General features: G+C 39.5%; 1 long non-coding RNA gene across 1 annotated transcript; it reads left to right on the top strand.

Annotated features, from left to right (window-relative positions):
• Positions 1-8,681: 8,681 nt before the first annotated feature.
• LOC130579462 (uncharacterized) lies at positions 8,682-27,097 on the top strand. The gene is made up of 4 exons (XR_008966006.1): positions 8,682-9,466; positions 16,320-16,446; positions 17,963-18,046; positions 25,853-27,097. It is a non-coding gene; the product is annotated as an uncharacterized LOC130579462 (long non-coding RNA).
• The last annotated feature ends 824 nt before the right edge of the window (positions 27,098-27,921 follow it).

Here is a 27,921-nt window from a genome sequence, read left to right as displayed (position 1 = left end):
CTTGTTTTTCCACCCAGTAAACTTCTGAACAATGTGATAGGTTGGAGACGTATATCCTCCTCTCATTATTTCTCCAGGAGCATTTAAYTCTGACACGTTTTTCTTCAAAAGGCTATGAAATTTCTTCACAAATTTTTTTTAAACAGCTCCTAGTCCTGAACACATTTTAAATGTAGTGCACAGGTGGCATTAACTGATGGGCTCATCATTTCAGTGGAGCTATACTGATTTCCCCAACTGAGGACTTGCTTTAGTTTTTTCAGTTAATTACTTTATGKCTTTAATCAAGATGCCTGAAAAGAAGATCTTTGTATCTTTAAGAGTTCATCAGCATCTACCCTATTTTTTTTGCATTTAAGGTTATCTGACTTTTTTTTTTCTGGGGCCAGCAAACTACTACAGCTGGAGAGAGCAACTGGACAAACTGAAATAAACTCCAGGTGCAATTAAAATTCTAAACTCACCTATCTTTCCCTGTGTATATTCCAGAATCTGAAATAAACAGAGGCCTTGGGGGATAGGGCTTGAAAGAGAGAGGAGGAGCTGGGAAACAAAGCCTTTCACGTGTGGGAGAGCAGCTTTGTCGCAGRGACATGGAAAGACTTCACTTTTCATTTGCCTTAGTCTTATTTCAGAAAAAAATGAGATTGCTTTAGAACAAAAAAAMCAGCATGGATATTTAAAATAKATAATGCATTATTCCCGAGTGTTAACTGTATATGAATAAATGGTCTCTAGCTGCTGAACTAAGTCTGCCTCATGATAAAGATAGATTAGGCTTGAAAGGAAACTGACAAGTACTTAACAACCTTTGATTATTGGCAATTGAACAGACATCAGTGTCTCCAGTGACCTTAGTGAAATCGGATGCCACAGAGGATCATAGACGAATTGTGTATAAACAGCTTGACCAAACTGATTAGATAGGTCCTCCTGCACTTCTGCAGGAGTGGATGGTACCTTTGTTTAAAAAAAAAAAAAATCATAATCTCAGTTCATTTGTATTTTCACTGGCAACTTCTGCAAGGGACTGAGTGAGTGGGATCATTTTAACCTACCTAGATGGATTGTGGAGCATTTTAGGAAGGCAGTACTAGGAAGATTTCAGTGTTGCTGATAATAGGGATGCATCCATTTGCTATTTAAAGAGCATCTGTAATGCTGTTAACCCAGTGCATTTCAAGACAATACAGCACATATATTTTTAAAAGGAATATGATAATGGTTTTATTTTTCTTTTTTTAGCTAAATATTTAGCTAACTAAAGTTGTTAGAGAAAAATTTCAAAGCCCTTGAAAACAAAACTGTCTGACCAGAAGTAATTTTTTTTTGAACTGGTATTATTATTACAATGTTCATTCATTCCTTTGTTTAACCCCTTTCCAAATCTTATCAAGAGCACAAGGGTTCAAGAGTGCTTTTACATAACATTTTCAGGATCTTGCCCTATCTGAAAGTTTTGAAAAGCCCTTTAAAAATTAGCAAATATAAACCAAAAGGTAACAAAAAAAACCCAAAGAAAAATACCTGACTATTATGTCTAGTGTACCAAGAGATTTTGCTAAACTTGTGCTAAAATAATATCTTTCAACTGGAAAAATTTAGATTAATAAGAGTTATTAAATCTTTATTGTTTAGTGCTTTCTATTTAAGATTTTCTATTTTTTAAAAAATGTCGTGAATTTKTATGGTAAGTTGCTGACAGGGTTTTTGTTTTAACCACATGTAATACATAAATCTGTTCTTAGGTCTCCTGAAATAGTTCTCTCCTCATATGTCCTTGCTATAATTCTGAATGCACTGGATTTAAGAAAATCTAAATGTTAAAAAAAAACCTCTAAAAAGTAAGAAACATGTAAAAACAAATAATGAGAAAGTTAAGCTAGAGATTTCAGATAAATGCATCACATTACCAAAACTTCAGCAGCATTCAGAAAATATATTTACTCTGTGTGATGGTTTTCTGTTCTTTCAGTGTATCATTAATATCAGTGGTACTACTCCTGGGGCAGCAAACTGGTGTTACTAGCATTTGGACAGCATGGTGCCAGAGGGAAGAAAATCTAGGAACAGCTTCTGAAAAGATTGCATTCACACACTGCAATCTGCTATGTCCTTGCTTATAAGGTTCCTTTATCTTAGTACTTTTTTCTTTTTTTACAGGACCTGGCAGTGCAGTAGGTGCTTCAGTGGGCCTTACAAAAACAATGCAGACAGCAGGGGAACAAAGAGGACATGGGTTAAAACAGTAATATTTGTGGTTACCCAAAGGCATATTTTCCACAGCACTGTTCAGCAGGTTAATTATACACAAAGAGAAGTTTGTATATTTTGTGCAGCCACTTTGGTAGGTGCCCAGCTTCACAGAATAGATGAATGAGAAAGAACCTTGCAAAGTGGGCCAACAGGAACGCTTTTACTCAGTAAAAGATGCAGAACAATGCATTTTAGAGGAGCATATGAAGAAGACCTCGAGATAGATATCATGGACAGTGTACAGGATGTGAGGGTTGCTGAAGTGAGGCAAGTCTGGTGAGTGGTACTATCTTAAAGATACTAAGATATAAGAAATGAAAACTTTCTCATTAACCTAAGTCCTCATTCATCTTATCAAGATCCCTAACACTGTCAAAGTATTAGTAGATTTAATTAAGTTAATCTCTCCCACTAAATGACTCAACCTGGAAGGAACCACAGTCCAAGCAAATTTCTGTTGATAACTCTGAAGCATCTGATTGGCAAAAGATACCACTTGGTACAGTTTAGTCAAAAACCCCAACTGGCACCAGAACTAAAACAATTTTATCAGCCCAAAAGATCTGGTGGCCTCTGCCATCCCTCTGTGAGAAAAGATTTCACTTGCCTGAAGGAGTGATTGATGGTAATGATCCTAGATTAAGAAGATCAAGAATTGTGAGCTTTCAAGGAGGTGAAAGGCCAAATGGTGAGATTAGGAAATGGCAGTTTAATTGAGAGAGGAAGGAGGAAATAGGTGGTAAAAAGGAAAATGTAGGAATCAGGTTTAATTCCGTATATGAAGGAAGTATGACCTACAGGGGTCAGCCTCTGATAATTTTGGATGCCTCTTCATAGCTTGCATGTTTATTTCTATCACAGATATTCAGGAATTGAGAGGCAATCAAGTTCTCTTGCAATACTTAAATTTAGAATAAAGAGAACTGCCTAATCTGAAATGTACTGGTAGTGAAAAACATGAGCACAACAGAGAAAAGCTTTGCTTTTGCTGGACCCCAAGCTTGTTCTAGGTTTTCCACCAAAAGTATGTGTGTGTGTTCCCAAGGATAATTATTGGATAGTATGTAGATGCAAAACATCATGGTCCACTGTTTTGCCTCAGTTTAATATTTCTATCTCAGGCTTTTTTGAAAGAGGAAAAGTATTTAGCTAAATATTCATAGGAAATACGAACTTGGATCAGTGTGAAGTAGCTCTGCCTGTTCCCTTTGCRGATCAAGATAAAAAATGTTTCTCTTCAGACATCACATATAGTTCTAAMAAGAGCCTTCATGGCTCCAAGGAGCATTCACCTCTTCTGGGCATTTCAGTTATTTTATTGATTTTTTTCCTATTTGGTGTTTCTTTCCTTCTGCCGACTCCCTATCTGACAGATTCTGCAGAATCCTGGTCCTCTTTCTTCCCACCTTCCCACCTGGTCTGTGCCAATGGTGTTTCTGCTGTTGTAGATCCCTTCCTCAAGATAAGAGTGACTAAAGCTGTTTTGATATTGGCTTGGTAGAGCCATGAGCCCTTCTGCCTCAGGGTACATAGCTTGCATTAGCAGAAGGATGGAGAGGAAAAAGGYGCCTGAGGAGAAGGGAGAAGGTCTGTCCTTATGGGCCAGCCTTRCCACAGATTTTGTCCATGGAAGAGTTTTATAGCTCATAGCACAGACAGACAAATATCTTCAAGGAAGAAAATTGCATTGGTGATTTGCTCTTTCACCTATTTTCAATATTCAGTGCTACCCAGAGAGGGGGTATGTAAGAACAGGAAGTATTAAGTCTTATTAAGTAGATACAATTTCTACAAATATTTAGAAGCAACTGAACTTATTCTTAACTTCAGGTTTTTAACTTTTTATTATCTGTACTGAGCTAACATACAATAAACTGAGGAGAATAATTTTAAAAAGTGGTTTGTGTAAACCACCAAGGAGTTACAGCAACTTTAACTGAAGGCATTATTCCAAATCTGAAGTGGATGTGTAATCTGTGATGAGTGCTTGATACAGGTTAACCTCTAGTCAAGCTGCAGAGTCAGAGGGCCTTTATTTACAAAAAGAGAGAGATTGCCCAATGTGCAGCAGCCTTTGCTTACAGATTTACAGGGCTCTAGTTTATTACCCAGCATGTCAGCAAAATCAATATCTATAATGATTCCCATTATCAAAGCAGCATTTGCAGAGATGGCAGTAAAACATCACCTTTTCCTTCCAACTAGAAGAGAATCCTTTCCCRTGTGTCTTTATGCACCAGAACATGTGGATAAAAGTTATACCCCGTCCCTTCACAAAACGAGTTCCTAGGAAATCAGAATACCAGTGTAAAGGCTGTGCAAATGCCCTGTCCAAAGGATTGTCAGCCAAGGAGTGGGGATTTCATACAAAAGAAAAATAAGACCCCCTAAAAGGACATGGTCTAGCCATGGGCACTTGCAACCCAGAAAGCCAGTCATGTCCTGGSCTGCACCAAAAGCAGTGTGGGCAGCAGGGTGAGGGTGGGGATTCTGCCCCTCTGTTCTGCTCTGGTGAGACCCCAATTGYAGTGCTGCATCCAGCTTTGGGGTCCCCAGCACTGGAAGGACATGGACCTGTTGGAGCAAGTGCAAAGCCACCAGATTAATTAAAGGGATTTAACACCTCTCCAATGAGGAAAGGCTGAGAGAATTTGGATTATCCAGCCGGGAAAAGAGAAGGCAAAATTCTTTACTCTGATGAAGGTGAGGTACTGAAATGGGTTGCCCAGAGAAGTTGTGGATGCCYCTATCTCGAAGTGTTGAAGCCCCAGGATGGGGCTCTGAGCAGCATGGTCTAAGGGAAGGTGTCCTTGTTCACAGCAGGGGAGTTGGAATGAGATGGTCTTTGAGATTCCTTCCAAACCACTGTGATTCTATGATTCTGAAGTTTGTTTTCCTGTTCTATCAGCCTCCAAATTGCAGCTACTGCTCTACATCAAAACGTATCATGGTAATCTATTAGGCTTCTGCTGCCAGTTTTTGATACAAATCTGCAGCATGGCTATATAAACCTGTTCGTTGGGGTTGGAGGTTGTTCTGCACAGTTGTTATCCTGGCAAGGGTTATATTCCTTCCTTTGGCCTGACCTGCAGTTTTCCACCGCAAACTCTGTTGGTTGAAGTAGCTTGATATTCCCCAGYTCTTCAGGGGATGTGGTTCATTGCACGTCTCTCAGCACCTCACAGCAGTCCAGTCCACATAAACATACACACACACATGGTTAACAAGTGCTAACTAGCAAAATAGAAATATGTGGTCCCTTCTGAGCCTCTGAGATGCTTCTATTTATCAACTAATCTTTCTGATGGTCAGAGTATTTTTCCAGGCATCTCTGTGAATAAACACACTTTCCTGCAGGTATCCTGCAAAATATCCATTTCTCTCACTTTTCTGAGAGTCTGGAATTACAGCCTTCACTTGCTGTTAAACAACATTCAGGACAAAACATTTCCTGGCAATTCAGCTATTATGAACTATATATAAAGGGCCAAGAAGAACTGGAGACAACTTTACGTAATCCCTATTCGGTGTCCACCCAATAATTAGCTGGGCTGATAGGCAGCTAGTAGAGATCAATCARCAAGTAAGATGGAGTTGTCCAATTTTCTATGAATCAAGATCAAATTATTTGGTTATTATGATTTAGGAAATATAGCTCTAAAATAATGGGGAAAATGTTTTCAGGTGTGTGAATTTGAAGTGTTATACAATAGACTACCATTAGTAATATATACATTATAAGTAAAAGGAGAACGTACACTTCTRTGCTGACTAGTCTGAGATAGTTGGCTTAGATGTTGTTAAACAACGTTGAAGAAATTTTGASTAACTTACTGATGCATTAAAATAATGTTTTCAGGACATGCTGATTTACAGGATTTACAGAGAGCACATGCCTGTAAATTTCTGGACTGTAATTAAGAAGCTCAACTATGGAATAAAAATTGTAGACCTGTCCTATTTTATATTTGGATGTATTACGTTTCAGGATACAAAGTAGAAGATCACTAAACAGCAGTTTCCAAAAAAATTACCGTGATCTGAATGAATAAATACCTCTCAGAAGCTGCAGCATAATTTTTTCAGTTCCTTGTACATCTACTGTTGCTAAAATAACCTGTTGTGTTGGGTGGGTGAAGAGCTGGACAAGCCCAAGCAGCTGGGCTGCCCAGGGCCATATGGCTGCTCCCATTTCTGCAGCTACAGCCATGCCAACTGTGTCATATCAACAGAAAGAAAAAAAGAGTCCTCTTCTTTAACAAAGAGCACTGTTAGCTCTGGCAATACACTAAATCATATCTTGAATGGCCACCTAAATAAGAGAAATAGAGAAGTGAGGACCAAACAGTTGTACATACATAATAGTCCTCAAGTGACAAGTAAGGAGGCATTGAAAAAGTTTGTGAGGACTTGATTCCAGTAAAAAAACATGTAAGTCAAGATTTATTTATCCCACTTCCACATCAAAAAAAAAAAAAAAAAGGAAACCCAACAAAGCTACAACAAAAAAAAACCCTAGAAATTTCCAGCACCATTAGTTCTTCTCCTACCCTCAATTGATAAGACATAAAATACATCATCTTCATAAAGAGGATTAACTGCAGAAGTTTAAGAGTTATATAGAAGTATTAKTCAATCAATCATCTTCAAAGACTAAGGAAGAAAGAGTTGATTATTACCTATTATTAATCTTAAAAGGATTTTTTTTTAAAATTTGTGTCTCTTCACTTTCAGTCCTATAGCTTAATTTTAYGCATACCCATACACTTCAGTTTTTCAGTGCTGTACCTCTATCCTAAAACCTAAATTAGTTGGTTAAATCCATCCATGACATCTTCTACATATAGCAGAGTTGTGGTAGGATTTAAATGGACAAAATCTAATTTTTGTTTGTTTCTGAGGGAGCAGTTAAAGTGAACATTTCTTCCAAAGACCTCTGAACATCAAAACTAGAAAAACTAAGATAACTATAAGCATGCATTGAAAATATGTGACTGCTCCTTCTCTAGAGAGCATAAAAGGATACCGTAGTCAAGTGCAAACTGAACATAGCTTAATCAGGAAAAAAAAATTGTTATTTTCTACCTAACTTTTCCAGGTAAACTGTTTGGGACTAATTTCTTTCAGGCAGTTCTACTGAACAAACCTTGGTAAATATCTTCCCACTGAAAGGGTGATTATAACAACAAAACAAATTACAAGTCAGGGGTTTTAATGAATAACAAAAGCTTCTATCAAGTCCCTAAAGAGACTGGAGTTATTAACATTGCAGGCACAACCCTTGGCAAGAGAACAACTAGGAACAAAGAAGAATTATTAAAACAACAATAAAGTGTTTTAGATACATCAAGATCAATTAGGCATTAGTTTTAATGTAGCCTAAAGTTAAATGCTGTAAAACAACAGAGAATTTTCCCATTTGCATCATTTAAAGTTCAYAGCCCAAGCATAATACCATGTATAAAGAAACCAGAGAGCCTTATGTGAATTGTGTCAATTTTCTAATTACCTTGATAACATCAGGTGCAAACCTTCGAGGAAAAAGCTTTAAAGAGCTCTTGCAGGTACGGGTGTATCAGGAGAGTAGTAAGACTTGTAGGGAGAAGAGAAAGAAGGAACTGCATACTGCTCTGAAATTATTGTCCTGTCGCTGGTTGCAAGGACCAGTGAGGGATAAGAGTTASACAATGGTTACTGGAGCCTGGTTATCAACTCCAAACACAGCTTCTCAGCATGGAAAGAAGGACAAGGCGACTGGGCAAGTTTCTGCTTTGACATTTGCTTCAAGGCTGAGATGCTGCCATGTATTCCTGCTAGTCAAGAAGGAGACAATCCAAGCCTGGCTCCCACCTCCTGGCCTCCCTGCCTCCTCTGCAATGCCTGTGGATGGGGAAGGGGGGGAGCATTTTGTGATCTTCTTGGCTGGGCAGCTCCCTGCAGAGGTAGGAGAGCTCTGTCATGGAGGAGTGCAGTGGCAAGATCTCAGCTTACAGACACAGTTCCATCTTAGGGCTTGTGTAGGGCAACTGCCCTTGAATTCGCATCATGAAAAGCCTGTGCGCCACCAGCTTGTGCAGTAACTCTGTATGTTAGCTGCTCAGTGGTGGTGCTTACAGCCCTGCTTCTCTGAYTGGTAATTCCCTGCACCAGTTGCAAGAGTGTTGCCTATCTGCACAATGGGAATGGTCTGGACAACCTGCTGCCCCAGCCAGCTGGGAAGGACATGTGTCTGCACCAGTATCTCCACTCTGATTTTTGAAGGGACTTCTTTTGTAGTGACTTCTTCAACTGGAAGCCTTGGTGAATAAATACAGAAGAGGGTGTCTGGTGGGATGTTTGTATTTGGATGATTACTCTAATCTTTTTTTTTTTTTTTTTTTTTTTTTTTTTTTTTTTTTTTTTTGCTTTTAAGTTGAGGGGAAAAAACAGAGGGGTTTTTAATACTGTTTTTCACTTCTGCCTGACTAAATGATTCTCAAGTGGCATTCACCACTGTTTTAATTAAACGTGTCTCATGATTTAGAAATTATAAGCTTCTACTTTGAGGAAATGCCATGGTAAACTTTTATTTTGGCAGGGGGAAGCAAAACTGATTAGTAGAAGGATAGTGTCTGTTAACAGACAGAGAAGTGGGAAGAGTTCAGAAAGTGCAGCTGGGGGGACTAACCCCAGCAGTAGCGCCTGCACACTAATCCCTCACAACCCTTTGCCACAGAGGTTGGCTCTGCAGCTACTGCCTGAACTAGATGATAAGATGTGCACTGCAGCTGAATTACTTGGTTATTGTCATCTCCTCAGTGCTTCCCAGAACTCCGATGGAGAGCAGGAAACCAGCTATCATTGAACATCCCTTGAAGTGCCTCCTTAGGCCACCCCACATGCTTCAGGTGGCCCAGAAGGGTCCATTCTGGCACCACCAGCACAGGAGACCGCAGTCAGAGCCAGGAACCACCAGCTCCTCATCAGTCCCACACAGCAACAGACCATGACAAAGATTATATAAAAGCTTTACGTGTACAAGCTAAGGATTGGAATTTTTTCAGCTGTTTCACTTGGGCTCCTGCTTGGCACTCCTTCTTAGTGACCAGCTGTGGCTTCTCCATATTCACAAGAAGAAACCTGCATTTGTGGCTCTTTAAGAAGGTATGACCCTGACTCTCCAAGGACTGGGACATACAGCTGACATGAGACCACACCGACCWAAAATCAGGTCAGTGATTAAACTTCTTGATATTGGCAAGTCAAGTGTCAGTATCAGAAGGGAGCTCATGAAGTCATTTGCAGTTGTAGACTGAGAGCAAGAACTGTCTATTTAACTGTTTCTGAAATTTCAGCTTGTGGGGAGATGTAGCTTTTCTGTTAAGAAATGTGTGTGTTTGTTTAGGAGCTGCCACATTCTAATTTCCAGAAATGAAAAGCAGCAATAAATTTCATGTCCTGTGTTCTAGCTACTTTTGGTATAGCGAATATTGCTGAACATCTGTTCCATGGAAAAAAAGCCTTTTTCTTGCATTAGAACTTCACCTGGCCCATTTCTGAGATAGTTTTCAGCTACMCCTAAATGCTATAGCAGTGATGAGTCCCAGAACAGTCTTGTCAATGCATATGTGATGAAATTAGGGAAAGTCTACCCATGAATAGGGTCTATAATATTTCCAGWTCTCCTGAGAGCTTCCATCAATAAAAACTATTCCACTTCTAAAGCATATGTTTGAAGAAGGGGAGCTAAATATTTTTCTATTATTTGCCTGCTGGAATATTCTTTACTTGGTATCTGAGCACAGTGGTTGGCATATACAAATATTGCAGCTCATCTTTTAAAAAAACATTGTTATATCAATAGTAAAGAAAACAGTTTACATTTCAGATGAAGAGACAACAGTAAATCACAAAATATTTACTCTGCCCTGAAGAGCAGCATTTACAGACTATTTAACAGCAGTTTGTGTGTGCATTTAAAGATTATAAATATGTTTTTTAGCTAAAGTTTTTATTTGTGCGCTAAGTAGTTTTCTGTAAGTAAAAGGATTAGATGTTGTCTGGCATTTTTTAATTTATATTCTGTGAAAAGCAGTAGTGATTTAGATCTGAGTTTTTATAGCATGTAATGTGTGCTTAGCTTCTTATGGATTTTTTAGGTGGTTTTTTTTTAATAGATCATACTCTTTGTTTGTTTTTCTGGGGAGAACCAACRTAAGCTCATAACTGTTCTGCATGTAAAGCAATGTACAAAACCTAACCCCTTTGCCTTTGTTAGTTTATTGGTCTTACACCAWTGGCTAACATTCACCAAACAAGAACATATTTCACTGAGAATGGATCTTGGTCCCTCTGTTTTATCTAGTTTTCTCAAAAGAACCCCCAAAACAACAATAACAACAACACCAAAAAAAATGCAAAAAACCAAACATATGATCTCATCAGTTGACTGGAGGGGAAAAAAAGAAACAAAAAATACCTCCATGGAGCACCTCTTTTTGCCAAGATTATGGAGAAGTGAGGAGAGAAATTAGCAGGGAGCAAAGAAGGGCTAGGAAGAGCCCCGTTAGTGCACAGCCCTGGGGCACACTCTTGGTCTTTCTATGTCCGRTGAGCTGCATGAACTGGCAACAAGGGAATTTTTCACTGCTGTCATTAGGGTTCATCTGGTCACTGAACTGTATTGCAGGCCCCTCTCTAAGCTTTATTGATTGTAATGGTGGCAGCTGTGTTCAAGGATCAAATATGAGCTCATTTGCATGGAGATGTTTCCCATCTGCAAAGCCAAAGCCCAGTGAAAGTTCTCTGTCTCTGCAGCGCTGGAARGTTTGTGGCTCTGACTGTGAACAGCAGCTGCTCATGTGGAGGTGGCAAGAAGTCTGCTAGTTCTAAATGAAATATGGTTTGCAAGGATAATGCCTATGGGCACTTGGCTTCTCCCCAAAAAGATGGAGCTGCTGTAACTCCCCTTGTGGAGTACACCACCACTCACTGTTTCGAAGCACATGTTCTCAGGCCACAGTAAAGTTAAGTAGAGAAGAGCTCCCACAGTGGACCTTTTGCAGGACAAAATTCACAAAGAAGTAATTTGCTCCATAAATGGCATAGCTGTAGCAAAATCTGTAGCAGAATCTGTCATGTCAGATAACCCAGTCAGCATCTATATATTCTCATCTAATTGCTCTATAACTTGTGGCAATGATGCCTCAGAAGAAATTCCCCAACMTTTTTCACTGGAGCTGGCTTTCACTGGCTCTCACTGCCATAGCAACAGAAGTGCTGCCTGCTGAAAAAGCCAGCTGGGTACAGAACAGGTCACCAGAGTCCTTTAGAAACCCTGAAAAACTTTATCCTCAAAGAAAGAGCAAGAGGCACAAGCCTGAAGCTGGAAAGACAAAATAGTTTGCCAAGGGCGAGAATATAAAATTTACAGTTTGTCTGATAAAGCATATTTTTAATGTGTTTTTATTGACTTTAAGGATATTTAGGCACATTGTTTTGGGGGGARTTGGAGGGTAACAGGTCATGGGGAGCAGTTGTCACAGCTAGAAGTTATTTACAAAGCTGTAAGGACTGAGGCCTTATGGAAAAAGCCCCAGAGCTGCAAGAGCTGGCACAGAAAGGAGCAAATATCTTGCCCTTGGCTTCTTTTCTGCATTGTTCCACTCCCGCACCTGGCAGAGCAGATATAAAACACARCATGCTGCCTTCAGGAGTGATTGTTACAGTACCACATCTGGGGTTCCCAGACACAGCTTAGTCCCATCACTTGAGGCATCCTGGAGCTGTAGGAACCACTGGATCCATTTACCAGATCCAGGCAGGGTCATCTTCTGAGAGGAAGGCTTTTTAAAGAATTACAGTTCTTGAAGTATCCTTCCATTCTTAAGGCTGTATGTGATTGCAGGAGTTTACTCTTTCATGCTTAAAGCATTTGTGTAATGCTTCCTCAAACCTAAAAACTGTATRTGACAGCAACTAGGTTGGGAAGAAGATCATTTTTATCCCCAAGAAAGACTGCTGGGCTTAATCAAGGGAAGTTGGTGGATGCACAGTAGCAAAGGCAACCTGGCTCACTGACCTGAGACATTGTGCTGGCCAAGGAGCAAGAGCCTGACTCTGGTCACCTTTCCTTTGCCTCCCCTAAAGCAGCCTTTCCAAGTCACATCACTGGGCAGCAAAATAAAGCAAAAGAAAAGATGCCACTACCACACCCTTCCCCAACCTTTCTGTATTTAAAGAGGATAAGCTAAAAGTTGCTGGATGGGAATATGTATTGGGGATTCACACACATCCTTGGTACTGCAACCTTCTCTATTCCCAGTGCATACTAAGCAAAGAGATGATTCTGAATGCAGGAAACTTTTTATTCTTCAAAATGAAAACATTTTAAGATACCTACAAATGCTTGGGGTAGCAATTGTATTACTAAGATGTTAAGGATTTTAAAAATAATTATCAAAGTATGGTTGGTACAAGGAATAGATAAAAATGAAATCCTCTAAACACTTCCACACTAATGTGTGGAAATACTCAAACAGTCTTAACTTTTTTTATTCTTTACCTTTCCTACCTGTCTTTCAGCTTTTCATGTCTATGCATGTTATTCTCATAACCTTAATGTTTTACAGGGTCTGTAAAAGTCCACAGCTAACAGTTCTGGTTATGTTTTTCTTCAGCAAGCAGTTAATTCCAATGAGTGGGTATTGCTGTTTTAATTATGGAAAAGTCAATATACTTATGCAGCTTTAGGCAGCATGACAGACACAGCACAAGCCTTAGTACCTTGGTTTTCAAATTACTTAGGCATATGTATAACTTCATGATAACAGGGTCATCATAAAATGACTAACCCATAATTCTTGAGGAAAGTGGAAGGCAAAGGAGGCCATGTGTAAAAATCTATATATGTACTAGATAGCTTTTTTAAAAAACTCTTTCCCTCTTCTCCTTCCCTCCCTTCCAGGAGACTTGCATAGCATTCTTATTTTCCAATTCTTTGTAATTATGTTTCCCATAGTTCAGGGTTAACAGAATGAACTAGTTAGCCAAAAAGCTGCTGATGAGGCAAAACCATGGCATTCAAAAGCTGGTGGTATCTTGAGGAAGCAGAAACACAATATGCATTTTTGGTATGTAAGGGGCTTCAGCACATGCTTTGGCTAGGTCTGAAGGAAACAACAGGATGAGCTGTCATTTCATTGTGCATTGGGAGGTAGGTGAAGRAAGAAAAAAGCAATAATACGTGGGTACATCCTGGATTGTATCAGGAAGTCGGATTTCAGGTTGACAAATGTCGCACAGCACGCAGGGAGAGCACACACAGCAGSGGGTGTGGTGGAGGAATGCCGGCTGGCCTCAGGCAATGCAAACACTCGAGGAGCAGCTGGCGCAATCAGCCAAACCACCTCAGCCCGTTTGGCACGCTGATATACCTGTGCTACAGCATCACTGCCAAGGCAAACAAAGGTATCCAAGGTTAGACTCAGCAAACCCAGCCCAAATCACCAGGTCAGGCATATTGCAGACACTAATTACATGTGAGATAGGCTAACTTGTCATGAAACTAGATGGATATAATAGAAATAATAATAGAAAGTATAACAGGCTATAAAATGTCAGAAACAGTTGTCTGCAAAACCCAGGCAGATTTTAGATTAACGTTTTGGGCATTGCTAACTTGAGAAATGTGACATATTAGTCTATGATTTTTGACTGGACTGAAACTTTCCATAAGATATCTACAAGTTGCTACCACTTATCAGTGAAAATGTGGTCAGACAAAGAAAGAATGTGTTGCCTGTTAAAGAAATGTRTAGTGCAAATACTTTATGCACACAAATGCTAGGTGCAGTGTGGAGGCAATTGCACAAAAGCTGCAGCGTGTATCAGCTGCTGCTAAGGGTGACACGCCCTCGAGTTATAAAGTTGCACGTTAAGGGTAGATGTTCACAAGCTCCTCAAGCACAATAAGGAACTTGAAAGAAAAAAGGGTAACTGCTGTAAAGGATCCATGCTCCAAGCACAGTGTTTACAAGCCAACAGCACAAAGAAACTGATTTTTTGAAAATCTTTTAACTCTAAAAAGTAAATCTTTATAGCAGGGCAAGGGAGTCATGCCCACAAATCTCATTATTCTGAAAGCTGCTTAGAAACTTTAGCCTTTAGAGTCAACATACCACAATGCATTCAGAAGTACAATTTCAAAGAGCTATAAATACTTGTATCAGCTAATGTAAAAAAAAAAAAAAAAAAAAAAAAAAAAAAAATAAAAAAAAAAAAAAAAAAAAAAAAAAAAAAAAAAAAGGAAGAAAAATTAGGATTTAAAAGGATTCACAAGGAAATAATTGGGGGAGGGGGTGTAGAAGAAGGAGGTAATTGAAAGGGATTGGGAGGAGTACAGTAGGAAGTGGATGTGGTTAAGGCATTCACAAGATTAGTTAAAGAAAAGCCTAGTAAAACTGGAAGTAAGAAGCCAAATCCTGGGACAAATGAATATAGTTTCTTTGATGTATTTTGAGCTGCATGATTTATACATACTCAGCATCTAGCCTGTGGACCTTAAGAATGATTGGGTAAAAATAGTGATTTGAAACCTTAYTGAAATACTACCCCAAAAAAGCAGTATGCGGAATTTGATGCACAAAGGGTTCTTATATTTTCAGAAATTAAATACCCAGTCAGTGGTACAGAACAGCTGCAGTTATTTCAGCCTCAGGAGTCTTACAGAATTAAGAAACTTAACAGTAATAAAAGCTGTGACTTGCTATGCAAGCTGGTTTATTAAAAACAAAAATTGTCACAGGATTCCTTACTGCTTTAGAGATGTATTGTACTCATCTTCAAATGTCTTCACAACAAAGCAGGATGATAGGAATGTTAAAATTGGGGTGGATGAGGGCAATTTGAGGCAATGAGTTAGGCCATGAGTAAAGCTCTGGCACGCAAATGGTACAGATCCTAATTAGTACAGATGCACCTTTTGAAATTTCTGCGGGGTTTCTGTGTCTGTGGAAAACATATTGAAATCCCAGATAAGTAGGTTGTGTGTGCATGTGTGTGCGTGTTTGAGGTCTCAACTTCTTCCAGGATTAAGAGACTGCAAATACATGCCCCATCCTGTAGATGCTCTAATAACAGCCTGGGCTGGCCTGTGCTAGGCAATGGAGCAAACACAAGGATAGACAACGATGCACAACAGACACAGTGTAYCAAGCAAAAAGACAACAGAGGAAGAAAAAGAAAGAGCTGAACTGTCAGCATGKCAGTACCCAAACTTTGTTCTCCTTGCCAAGCCTGAAGAGCTCCTAGGATCTTTTTGCATTTTGCACACTGAAATTTTAAAACCAGAAGGCAAGGTAATCTCTGTCCTGATGATAAGCAGAACCTTTTCTAAGATGACTCCTATTTCATTTTCTTTGCTTCAGAGAGCCAGCGCCATGTTCAGAGCMCTGTCAGCATTCAGGAGGAATAGATGAGCACAGAGAGTTTCATGGTCTTAAAAAYAAACATTGTCAGCAGGATACATAAAATAATGTATTGAATTTGAAACACAGCATCACAGAAGAATGAAGAAAAGCAGATGCATCTGCTGATTTCTGGACTGATCGATTTACATAATGATGTTCTTTAACTATGCAACTTTATTTTAGAAGTTGGACAGGACAGCACTTCTGAGGTAACCAGCAATGGGCATCTGGCCTTTATTATGTCATAAGAAAATAAGAAGCCCTTTCTCTTTNNTTTTTTTTTTTTTTTTTTTTTTTTTTTTTTTACTGTGGCTCAAAGCTCATCAGGATGCTCATCCCCAGAGCCCCTGAGCTTAGACTTGGTGGAAATTTGGATGTGATCAGATAACTACATGAACATCTGTCAGCTTGATTTCTGCCACTTCTTTAGAGCTCAGGTTCTGGCACACTTTATATAAGGATTGTTGTAATGAAGGCATGTGCCATTATGCAGAGCTCAAATCATAAACTTAGGCAGGGTGCAGGTATTTGTTGAGGGCTTTGACTGTCGAAAGCTCTTGAACCATGACATCCATTTGCTGAATGATTCTGCCTATTGTTTGCTTTTTATACCAGGTCTCAGATTTCATCAGCGGCAGACTGGTATTACCCTAAAGTGCTGGAGGATTGTTTGATCACTGTGAGGAGCTCCTCCTACGCCTGCAAGTATCAGGGAGAAGGCTGTGACACCGACTTTGGAAAGGTCTAGTTTTATCTTACTCTGTGTAAAGAGTGTAAATCYTGATACTGTTGCTGGTCCTTTCCATGCACCATGGTGCAGGATGAAACATTTGTCTTCCTAATGGTGATTGTTGTGGATAATTGAATGGAGAGAATCACTTAATTGTACCCAGATAATTGACTAGGAAACTGGAATCCTGGTATAAGGATCCTGATGAGGAATTCATAATGTATGAAACAATCTTTCCTTTTTTTTTTTTTTTCCCTTTTTCCCCTTTTTTTCATTTTTTGGGGGTTTTTTGAGGGAGAGAAAAGAATAACAGACACAAAAAAGGGCAGTACAAGGGAAAGAAGAATTAGGTGAAAGCTTTGAATGGTCAGAGAGGACACTAATGATATGGAAGCAATTTCTAGCATTCAAGGCGTACAATGAACTGTTTTAATTTTTCAACAACAATGCAAATTAGGCAGGCACTTATAAAAACTTAAAAGCTCTTTTTAAGATAATAGCATGCATTTTACATGTACTATATGTACTTTCAGAGAATGAAAGTTATTTATCATTCTTGTCTAAGTTAATAGTGCATCTCTGTCTGGATTGCAAAGTTTAATTAACTTCTGTAGGTGTTACAAGGAAAATTATGCCTAGCTGAGTCTAAAAATCCACATTCTTGAATATAGGGAATTTCAAATTAACATGACTGATACACTTTTTGAATAACAACTTCATGTTTTTCTGCTGTGTGCAGGGCAATAGCACTCCAAGTTGGGAGCCTGTAGAATCCACACAAATAACACACCTTTCTTTCCCTCTCTCTCATCAAGATGCTATCATGAAGAATATAGATAACTCCAACAACTGTAACTTTTGCTCTGCTACTTAAGGCTGAATTTGAGATGTGGGTCACAAAAAAGGTGCTGAAATTTTAGTAGCCTAATGGCCATTGTACATGATGGGGAATTACAAGATTAGAGAACATTTGGGGTCTCATCTTGCTACCACCACCAAACCACTGTTTGTACAGAGTTTGAACAAAGCAAAAGGACAAAGATGCCCTAATCTCTCGATTATGGTACTCTGTCCTACATCATCAAGCTTCTTTTGCTATCTTACTTAAAGCATAGCACCTTGAAGTTTATCACAGTTAAAAACCCCAGTAGAAATCTAGTTCATCCTTCTGCTCTGAATTGGACTGCATGACTAAAAAAAAATCAGGCAGAGCCAAATATACTTAAAGGATTCTCAGAAACAGCCAGAAATGTGAGGCACAAAAAAAGAAGATGAGAGTTCCTCTCCTATGGTGAAGTCCAGTATCAAAGTAGGGGAAGAGCAATGCGAATGGTGAGGGCTCACACTAAGCTGGAGTGTTTTTAATATCACCTCACTGCCTAGTGTGCATTTTCCACTGCCAGAAAGACATTTTTTTTTTTACCTTTCTGTGGGTTCATGCTAAGACATTAAATGTGAGACAGCAGGATTTGGCACTTTAATTGCATTGGCTATAGATTTCAATATACCTATTGTACTTTTGCTGCAGGTGTACTCATCCTACATCTCAGAAAATCTGCTTGCCTGCTTCTAAAATGAGCTAAAACATAAGATGACTTCTCAAACACAGGTGGTAAGTATGTCAGTGGCCCACAATTGTACATTTGAAGGACAGATAAATCTTAACTCAGGCAAAACTCATGGCTGATACTTATTTGACTATTTCTCTTGTGATGTTAAAAAAAAAWTTGCAATATAGATTTTTTTTAGTGTATTAGTAATGAGTTATGAATGGCATTTCCTGCTTTGGCAATCAACTCACATAGGAAAGGAAACTGAGTATGTGACAAATCTGCATCTTATTTACATTTCTAATATTACATAATTCTGAAGATGTCAGTAGAAGCATTTAAACGAAGGTTTTGACAACAATCCTATACAAAATGCAGTGAAAATCCCTTTGATATTAACTAAAAGAGATTGTAAGGACATAATTTGAGAATTGGAGGGTGGGGTTAAAAAAACATACCTCACCCACTGTTAAAATATCTGGGCTGYTCTTCATCTGTGTTTTAAAGTGCATATTAATAGCTGTCCAATAACAGGTATTTCTTGCTCTGCAAGTGGTGAGTTGTCTTGTCATTTGGTACTTTATCATCAGGTATATGAAAAAATCAACTTTTTGCATAGATGAATGCATGCTTATAGAGCATTGAATTCAAAAGTCACAACACTTTGCCCTCAATACACAAATGTTGTCCTGCTTGAGACAGCTAGCACCTGGCAGAATTGCATATAACTTTGCATTGCTAATTAATGCTCTGGTTTAAATACTGTGATTCTGTGCTTCACAATTGTGATACCTGGAACACGGATGCAGTGTATCCTTAATTCAGTAAGTGCTCTGGGTTACTTTTCATTGGCCATCAGTTGTATATCCACTGCTCCACAGTGCTGGCTTTTAAGCACCTCCTGGAGCTGTTACCCRTCTTTGCAAACTGTTTATCTAATTCTAGTAATGACCATGACAGAAGCAGACTGCAGCTTAAAATGCACAAACACAATTTAGTTCCTTAACTTTTGCTGATCTCCAATAGACTTCTAGGTGGAATTTTAATTTTATTTTTTAGATCTTTTGTATTTTCTGATCTTAGTTGGATTAAGCACTTTGTATTCACATTTGCTATTAGAAAAAGTATGTGATGGCAGCATCAGACTTGGAGATGAGAGGGCTGGTAAATTTAATCCTTGAAACAATTGGGGGTGAAATCTTAGTTCTGTTTAAACCTCTGGCAACACTCCAGTWCTTTCAAGTGAAGGTATTCACCTCTATTAAATACTTTACATCCTAAGGGCTCTGTTGCATAAACATTAACTAGTTAGACAATGAAAAAAACCACTCCCATTTGCCTTTAGAAAAGGGAAAATCTTCTCCTAAGGTAAAATCTTTGCTGCCAGGTTTCTGAGGGATAAACTGACAGGTAATCCAGCAGTGATGGAATATTCTGGGATTAATTAGACGTGGCCTAGATACACACTGGAGAGTATCAGAGCTGACCTAAATGTTGGGAAGAAGAGTGCCTCTATCTCCGGCTTTCTTCTAATCAGCCCTGACACCAAAGACTTAGGAGGGCAAATTTGGAGAGACTGTTTGGATATAACCTGAAAGAGAGGCAAATTGTTACACTCATTTTCAATCATGCTATAAGTCTGCTTATTTAAATCTGAAATGTTTTGAATACATGTTTGTTTCCTGTWTCTTGGAGGTTAGTAAGAAGTCATCCAGGTTTTTCAAGCTGTTAGCCAAGAGTCTACAAAAGTCCTGCTGTGAATCACATGCTTTTATTGAACATGAAGTTTTCCTATCACTTCTACTTTTTCCCAAAGCACCATTTGGGAAAAGAAAAAACAATTAATTACACAGATGCTGTGTTCATTTTTGTGTATATACAAATGTCAGAATTGTTGATAGTAAATCAGGAAYGAAGTAAACTTCACTTTGGCCTAAGGTTTACAGAGCAGCTGTCATTACTCAAAGCATCCCCAAAGTGAATGGGAATAAATCAGTGATTTGAAATAATGTTAATTGAGTTAGTCTTCTGTTCTGTAAGTATGCTTTTCAAGTTGAAATGAGTTTTTTTGGTTGGTTTTTTTTTAAGGACAAAACACTAAATCAACCTTTCCCCATTTACTCTGTAAACTCTAACATCTAAACCTAAGGGATGTCCCTGGCTTGATCAAACTACTCAGAACAAAGATTTAGTTAAGCCAGAGTTAAAATAAAAGTACAGTTTAGAGATCKGCTGCTTGCTAATTGCACACACCTGGGAATTTAGAATAGTTTTCAGTTGGAATACTCAGCCATCTAGTATTTAAATCATTGCAGTTTGTCATGGATTCACCCCAGGCAGCAGCCACRCCCCACACAGCCACTCACTGACCTSTCCACCAGCAGGACTGGGGAGAGAATCAGAAGGGTAAAAGCCAGAGAACTCGTGGGTTGAGATAAAGACAGTTAAAGAGGGAAAGCAAAAGCCGAGCACACAAGCAAAGCAAAACAAGGAATGAATTCACTGTTTCCCATGGACAGACAGGTGTTCCGTCATCTCCAGGAGAGCAGGGCCCCATCACACRTAACAGTGACTTGGGAAAACAAATGACATCACTCCAAATGTACTTCCCTTTCTCCCTCCTCCCCCCACCTTACATACTGACCATGATGTCACATGGTCTGGAACATCCCTGTGGTCAGCTGGGGTCACCTCWCCTGGCTGTGTCTCCTCCCAGGCACCCCCAGTCTCCTCCYCAGCGTGGCAGTATGAGAAGCAGAAAAGGCCTTGGCTCTGTGTGAGCCCTGCTCAGCAATAGCAAAAACATCTCCACATTATCAACCCTGTGTTCAGCAYAAATCCMAAACACAGCCCCACACCAGCCACTGGGAAGAAAATTAATTCTATCCCAGCCAAAACCAGTACGCAGTTATATATTAGCAAAAGGGGGATGAGTGGCAGTGAGCTGAGAGATCTGGAAACCTGCAGTATTTGAAGATGGATGAGATCCTGCTACTATCAATCTTACTTGTCACAGGTGACTGAAAAGCATTGGATTTTGGCTTGCCAAGATGATGGGTTTATTACAATTCTCCTCATTCACTTCAATGTCTTTTTGACATGCATAAAAATTTTTTCTCTTAAATTGGCTGGATTAAGGGYTTTTTGGGGCGCTGAATTCATTTGGGATATTTTGGGGGAGAGTGGTGGTTAGTTTGGTTGGTTTTGTGGTTTTTTTTTTTTGTTTTTTTTTTGGTTTGGGGTTTTTTTGTTTAGCAAAAAATTAAAAAAAAAAAAAAAAAAAAAAAAAAAAAAAAAAAAAAAAAAAAAAAAAAAAAAAAAAAAAAAAAAAAAAAAGAAAAAGTATCTATATTGATACCTGAGCTAAAACTATAAAAGTTAGAAATCATTTAATTCAAGTAGGGGTATCTGCCTGTAGCTTTGGACCTGAGAAGAGAGAGAAACTTCCACAAAATTACGCATCTACATGGTGTATTAAAACCCTTTTGAAATCTATTTCATTATGATTATATTTAGTAAAAGACTTGAATGTGTGCAGTGTTATGATAGAACAGCTGCTATTGCCTGCAATTCCCACAAAACATGCCTTTTATAATGGAATCATTTCACTGAATTACTAATCAATACAACTTGGTGTCAGACGATACATAATAGAAATAATCTACTGTTTGAGAATTTCTCTCCAAATGGCAGCTCGCTAAGAAAAGAGGCTGCTCAGCATTGTGGTGTTTGTTTGCAACCACCAATAACACCAAACTTATGATTTGTGAAATCTGCAAAGAATTAAAAAAAGCTTAGAGCTGCCTAGCAATGCTTTTGTGATTCATTGCAGCCAAGACACTTCTAAGCCAGTTACCGATTTGTGATATCTTACCACAAACTTTATATGGCTAGGGCAGTAGCCTTGCATCATTCTCTGTTTCACACAGCATTCCCATTCCCCAGGAACCTAGGGACCTCAGTTTGAAATTCAGAGTCTTGCAGAACTCTGCAATGTTATTCAGTTTCTATTATTTCAATGTTAATGTATAAATATTATGTACTGGACTGATCTTTTCCAGTAATTATTAATTCACCTTTTATGCATTTATGTAAAATGAGGCAGGCCACTCTTTTTGAAATGGTGGCTAAGCTAAGGAACAAAATACATATAATGGTTTTCACATTTAGTAACTGTTGTATATCCATACTTTTYCGTGTAACCAATTTTGAGCGTCTTTTTTTATTTGTCTAAAACTTCATAGGGCTTTGTCTTGTGTAGATTTGACATGTTGGCTTTATTTAACTTTTCTAATTCTTTACAAATGCTTCATATGTTCAGCAGTTAGGTTTGATTTAATTTTGAACAACATAGCAGAATATATCCTGAAAATAAATCTGTCAAACTTATTGAAGGTTTATAGCTGATAAATGATACTGAATTGAYAATACCCAAGTTGCCAGTTATTTGCTAAACTGTCAACAGTTTATCACTAAATACCAAAATTCCAAAGAAATACAAAAACTCATTAACTTAGAGTTGTAAAATTTTCCATTTTTCTTTCAAAGGCGCTGTTCTCTTAAAGGTTCTTGTTCACACTGACAATTTCACCAAATGAACTCCACTAATTCACTATACTTGAAAAGTCTTTTAGAAAAATAACTCAGCATCTGAAATTGTGGGTGTTTACAAGATTCTTTTTTTCAGCATAACAGAAATTGCAGCAACCTATTTCAATTTTCTCTGCCCCAGATTCAGGAAATGATGCAAGTTAATTTCTGCTTGAAGTGCTCAGAAATATGGTACCTTGGAAAACCAAATTTTCCAGACTTGAGACTCTATGACTAGTCACACTTTAGTCTGGCTCTATGTACAGGTGMGAGTTCCTTTGAAAAGTAATTTAAAATATATATTTCACCTTTTAAATGGCAAAACCATGCTTAGAATCATTCCAAATCTTCTCATACTTAAATGAAACGCCCACGTAACAGACCATCCCATCCACTATTTTAATGAGATCTAAATCTGTCAAGGATTGTCAACACTCATCAGTGTAGACATTTTGAGGACTTGTAGGTGCAAAAGAAGTTAATTTTTTTTACATAAAAGCAGTATTAATAATACAATATCGTTAATAAATATTGATTGGTACTCATTAACAGAAAGGGCAGCTGGAAAAAAAAATCCTTTTACATTTCAGTCTTCAGGACATTGGTGGAATCCAGACCAGTACAAAATAATGAGCTTGCTTACAGTCGCTGTGTGGGAAAAGAGAAGAAGAGCTAGAGGTGATACTGCAGGAATAAAACAGACTAAGTAGGCATGACAGGAGTATGGGGGCTAAATGTAATGACAGGAACTTCATAACACATTCTTCATGAAAGTGACAGGAAAAGCAAAGGAGGCGAACAGCACTCTGCCAAAAGCACCTATTCAAATCCTGAAATTTGAAGGATAATTTTTGGTAGGACATGCATGGCTAAACTGCTGGCTTAAAAAAAAGGATAATTGAGGATTACAGGAAGAATGATACTAAAGACTGGAGATCATGAACACAAAACCGTGAAGATTAAGCAATCATAGTCTAAGTTGTGAAAGCATCTATTAAGTACTCCCTAGAGGCACTTATTTGATTAAAGTACTTCTGAAACAATCTCAGAAATTGGGAAGAATTTTAAATCTTGTATTTTTGTTCCTTTTTGTCAGCCCTGGATTAAATATATACACATTGTAAATATTTAGGGTATAGCTTTATATTCATCATAATGTATGCCAAACTCTGGCCTTTGGATTATTCCTAGCAGTGACCACACCTGATTAATCCRGAATTTCACTGCAAATCCTTCAATGCTGGGGATAGTGTCAGAAGGGAGTATGAGCTTAACATAAAGTAAGGAAGATCTGGCCAGGCTTCTTCARCCACACATTGAGTTCCTACCTTCTCAGATGAAAACAAGGGAAGGTGTGTCTTGGATTGTACCTGGAGACCCAGTACTACCAGATCTGCTACAGAGCTGGTACACATGAGCTTTCCATAAGTGTCAATGGCCAGCTCGCCTTAGATCCAAAGTAACAGTGTGGAAAACAGCAAAAGCTTTGTTTAAAGATGACCATGTAAATGGATGGGAAAAGAGATTACATGGAGATGGAAGGTTCCACTGGAGCAGAGGTGTTACTTGTGTYGAGAGTATTCAGTTTAGGAAGGCAAGGCACTGTCTGCCAGCTGGCATTTTCCARCACTTCCTTTAATCAAAGCATGACCAGGTTTGCTGTTACATGAAGCCTAGAGTGTATCATGTTGTGAAATACTGGAGTAAATGAAGTGGTGGTAGCTATATCTGGAAACATCTAGGGAAAGTGTAGATCTCTGAGGTCTAGAATCCATTTGTAGTGGTTTAACCCCAGCTGGCAGCTAAGCACCACACCACCTCTCACTCACTCACTCACTCACTCACTCACTCACTCACTCACTCACTCACTCACTCACTCACTCACTCACTCACCCCCGGCAGGATGGGGGAGAGAACTGGAAGGGTAAAAGTGAGAAAACTTCTGCGTTTAGATAAAGACATTAAATAAAGAAAGGAAAAGCCATGCACACAAGCAAAGCACAAAAAGGAATTCATTTACCACTTCCCATCAGCAGGCAGGTGTTCAGCCATCTCCAGGAAGGCCAGGCTCCATCATGCCTAACAGTGACTTGAGAAGACAAACATCACTCCAAATGTCCCCTCCTCCCTCCTTCTTCCCCCAGCTTTATACCTTGAGCATGATGTCACATGGTCTGGAATATCCCTTTGGTCAGTGTGGGACAGCTCTCCCAATTCCTTCAGGAGGCCTCCTGCCTCCTGTCTGGTGAGTTGGGATGAGGAGCAGTAAGGCCTTGACTCTAAACAAGCCCTTCTCAGCAATAATCAAAACATCCTGGTGTTGTCAACACTGTTTCCAGCACAAAACCAAAATATAGCTCCATACCAGCTATTAAGAAGATACACCACCCCAGCCCAAACCAGCACACTACTACTAATTCTGAAGAACCTATTTACTTAACAAAAAACCCAGTTGTGTTTTGTGCTCTCTGCGCTCAGCAGAAAGAAAATTTGGTCTCTGAATTGCAGATTTTGCCAAGATTGCCTATGTGTTGACAGAAGAAAACCCTCAAATGAGCAAAATGTGAAGTTTTATGTACACTGAAGCCTTTACAGCAGCTTATTGTATGATGGAACTTTGCAACATTTGACTCACCTTGAGAGATACAAAAGTGTAGGAATTTCCTTTCAGACATATTGTGAACAAGCAGAGCGTTTATTGTGACCAAATATTCAGGACAAGAGTTAAGGGGCATATCCAAATCCAGACACTTCTCCCATGCAAGCAACAGCATGAGGTTTTGAAGTTGTTAGTGACTCTGTTCCAGACACCATCCCCCAAATCCCCAGCAATAAGGCAACTGCATGGCTTAGGGGATTGGTAATCGGATACCTCACCTCCAGGTCATCATAGGTCTTTGGTTCAAGAGCAGCAAGGCTTTGAAATGACTTAAATGCCATTATTTAGAGTCATACGTGTAGAAGTGAACATATTTCTGTGTAACAAGCAGAAGATGTCCACATACAGACACAAACATTGTGACAGTTGCCAGCCTGTTTGAAACACTTGAATGACTGAATGTCAGTCTAACAGAGATTGATTAACTCCTTAATAACAGTCAAATTGTGTTTTGTTTTAGTGCTGCCTGTATAGGGAATGCATCGTGGTTTAGATATATTTATACACTATATATTTATTTTAATTTTATATATATTTATATTTTTATAAATTTGTATTTCCTTACCTTTTGTAACTGAGACAAAAGCCTGTGTTTAACCCTCCCTCTTTTTCTCTCCAGGTTGTAAAAGACTTTGAAAAGTGGTTTTGAATAGTACTGGAGGTAATCCAAAGCCAAATTTAATAGGAATTTTCTGTCTTAGCTGCTACAAATTCATCAAGAGCGCGTATGTGTTCTGAAGGTCTTCTTAGGCACCTTACAATATAGAAGAAACTTTCAGTGCATAATTTGAAACTTCAGCGCATCCTTAATGAGGATGCAACTGAAATAAAATTACTTCCAAGGTCAGTATTAATCTAGTATTTTTGGACCCAGACTGCAAGGCCTGTGCTTGAGCAGAAAAAAGATAGTTGATGCTCTCTGTTGAGGAACCAGGGCARGGGGGTGTAAATGGTCAAACAGAAACATGATGCCTTCTCCAGTGTCCTGTCATTGGTGGCTCTGGAAGAGAGAGGGGCTGGCTGGCAGGAACACCCTGTCCATTGGGCCGTACTGCCTCCCAGTGGGCATCAGCTACTTCTCTTTCGGGATAAAACGCAGAGGGATTTAAAATGCCTGGCACAGAAGCCACTGTCCTCGAACAGCTAATGGGGGAGTTCACAGACAGCGGGATTTTGGGTATCTAAAACCAAAATGACAAAACTCTTGATCATCTACCATGTGTGTAGCACTCTGTGAAATCACAGGTGTGAGCCTTTGCCTATGGCTTTGTGCAGAACATTACACCTTCATGAAAAAAATAAAAAACAAAACAAAACCAAAACCRATTTTGGCAGGCAACCTTCCAAATGTGGGTTCTCATCATACCAACTTGCACGCAGAGCTCTGTCCCCACCACTCTCACCTCTGAGAAGCAGCAGCAGAGCAGTATCACGTCCTGTGGCTCTGGAAAATTTAATTGTGCCCTCCATGCAGTGCTAGGAGTAACTTACTTTTTCTTCTTACTTTWCTTGTGTGTGCTGAGAGCAACAGGACATTAAAAAGGAATGACAAAAATGAAGAATGAAACAACATGAAGAAAGAGCACTGTTTGCTGCAGCAAGGTCTCCACAAAGGAGTGAAGAAAGAGTTGGGAAAATGCTTCTATACTTCTTTGACTGTGAAATTTTACTTTGACTGTTCTTCTGAAGCCTACACACACATTCCATTTGTCTATGTCTCATACTTTCATTGTACAGAATGGGAGAGAAAAAAAAAATCACGCAGTGCTATAGCACAAATTATATGAATAAACAAAGAGTTTTGTGTCTAGGTGTGTCCAGCTACAAAGGTCACTTAGGTGTGGGGTGTTTTTCTCCAAAGTTATCCTGTTAGGTGTGTAATATCCTGTTTCATTTCTGCAGTCTTATCATTGAAAGATACTGTTCAGAAACCTTGGATCTGATACCCTCCCAGTGCACCCAAGAAATAGAACTGAAAAACATCAGAGCAAGGGGATGGCACTGAATGCGCAGAAAAAACAAAAGTAGTATTACATTGGAAGTGTTGGTTTTGCTTCACTCTGGTTTTTGGAGAGCTTACGTTATCAGGTTTGTGTCTGCATGTGTGCACGTGTGACATTCCCTCAAAGGAGAAATAGGATGCCTAACTTTCCGCGCAGAAAATTAGTAACAAAATAACACACGAGCTATGGGGTTGATAGCATCTCTGTAATCTTGTACTTAAATTGCTATGCCCAAGAAAAATCTGTTGGCTTTCCAGTGCTACCGTACCCAGGCTGCACACAATAATTAATGGGCCTCCGTTACCCTACGCCTATGACAACCCCTAAAGTTAAACGCTTGCACCTTAATTTTCTCGGTGCCCAAACAGCGCTGCCTACCCCAATGGGAAAGCCCACTCGAGGTGTCCCACTCCTCCCCCCTCTCCCGGAGGGCTGCAGGCGCGGCTGGCCGCAGCGGTCCGGGGGGGAGCAGGTGCACGGGAGCGCACGCCCGGTGCTGCGCCGGGGCGGGGGCAGGAGCGAGCGGCGGCCCGGGGCGAGGCGCTCCCGCCCCGGTGCGGGGCGGCCACGTGGAACCGCTGCTCCCGCGGCGGCCACTTCCTGCTCCGCATCACCCCGGCCGCTGCGCCCGGCGGGGAGGCGAGCGCGCAGCCCGCAGCGGGGAGCCTACCGGGGCGGCGCGGGG

This window comes from Malurus melanocephalus, unplaced genomic scaffold, assembly GCF_030028575.1.
Source record: "Malurus melanocephalus ecotype Western Australia unplaced genomic scaffold, MMel_1.1 scaffold_276, whole genome shotgun sequence".
Lineage (NCBI taxonomy): Eukaryota > Metazoa > Chordata > Aves > Passeriformes > Maluridae > Malurus > Malurus melanocephalus.
The sequence above is the reverse complement of the archived record's forward strand: the minus strand, read 5'-3'. Positions and strand labels throughout refer to the sequence as shown.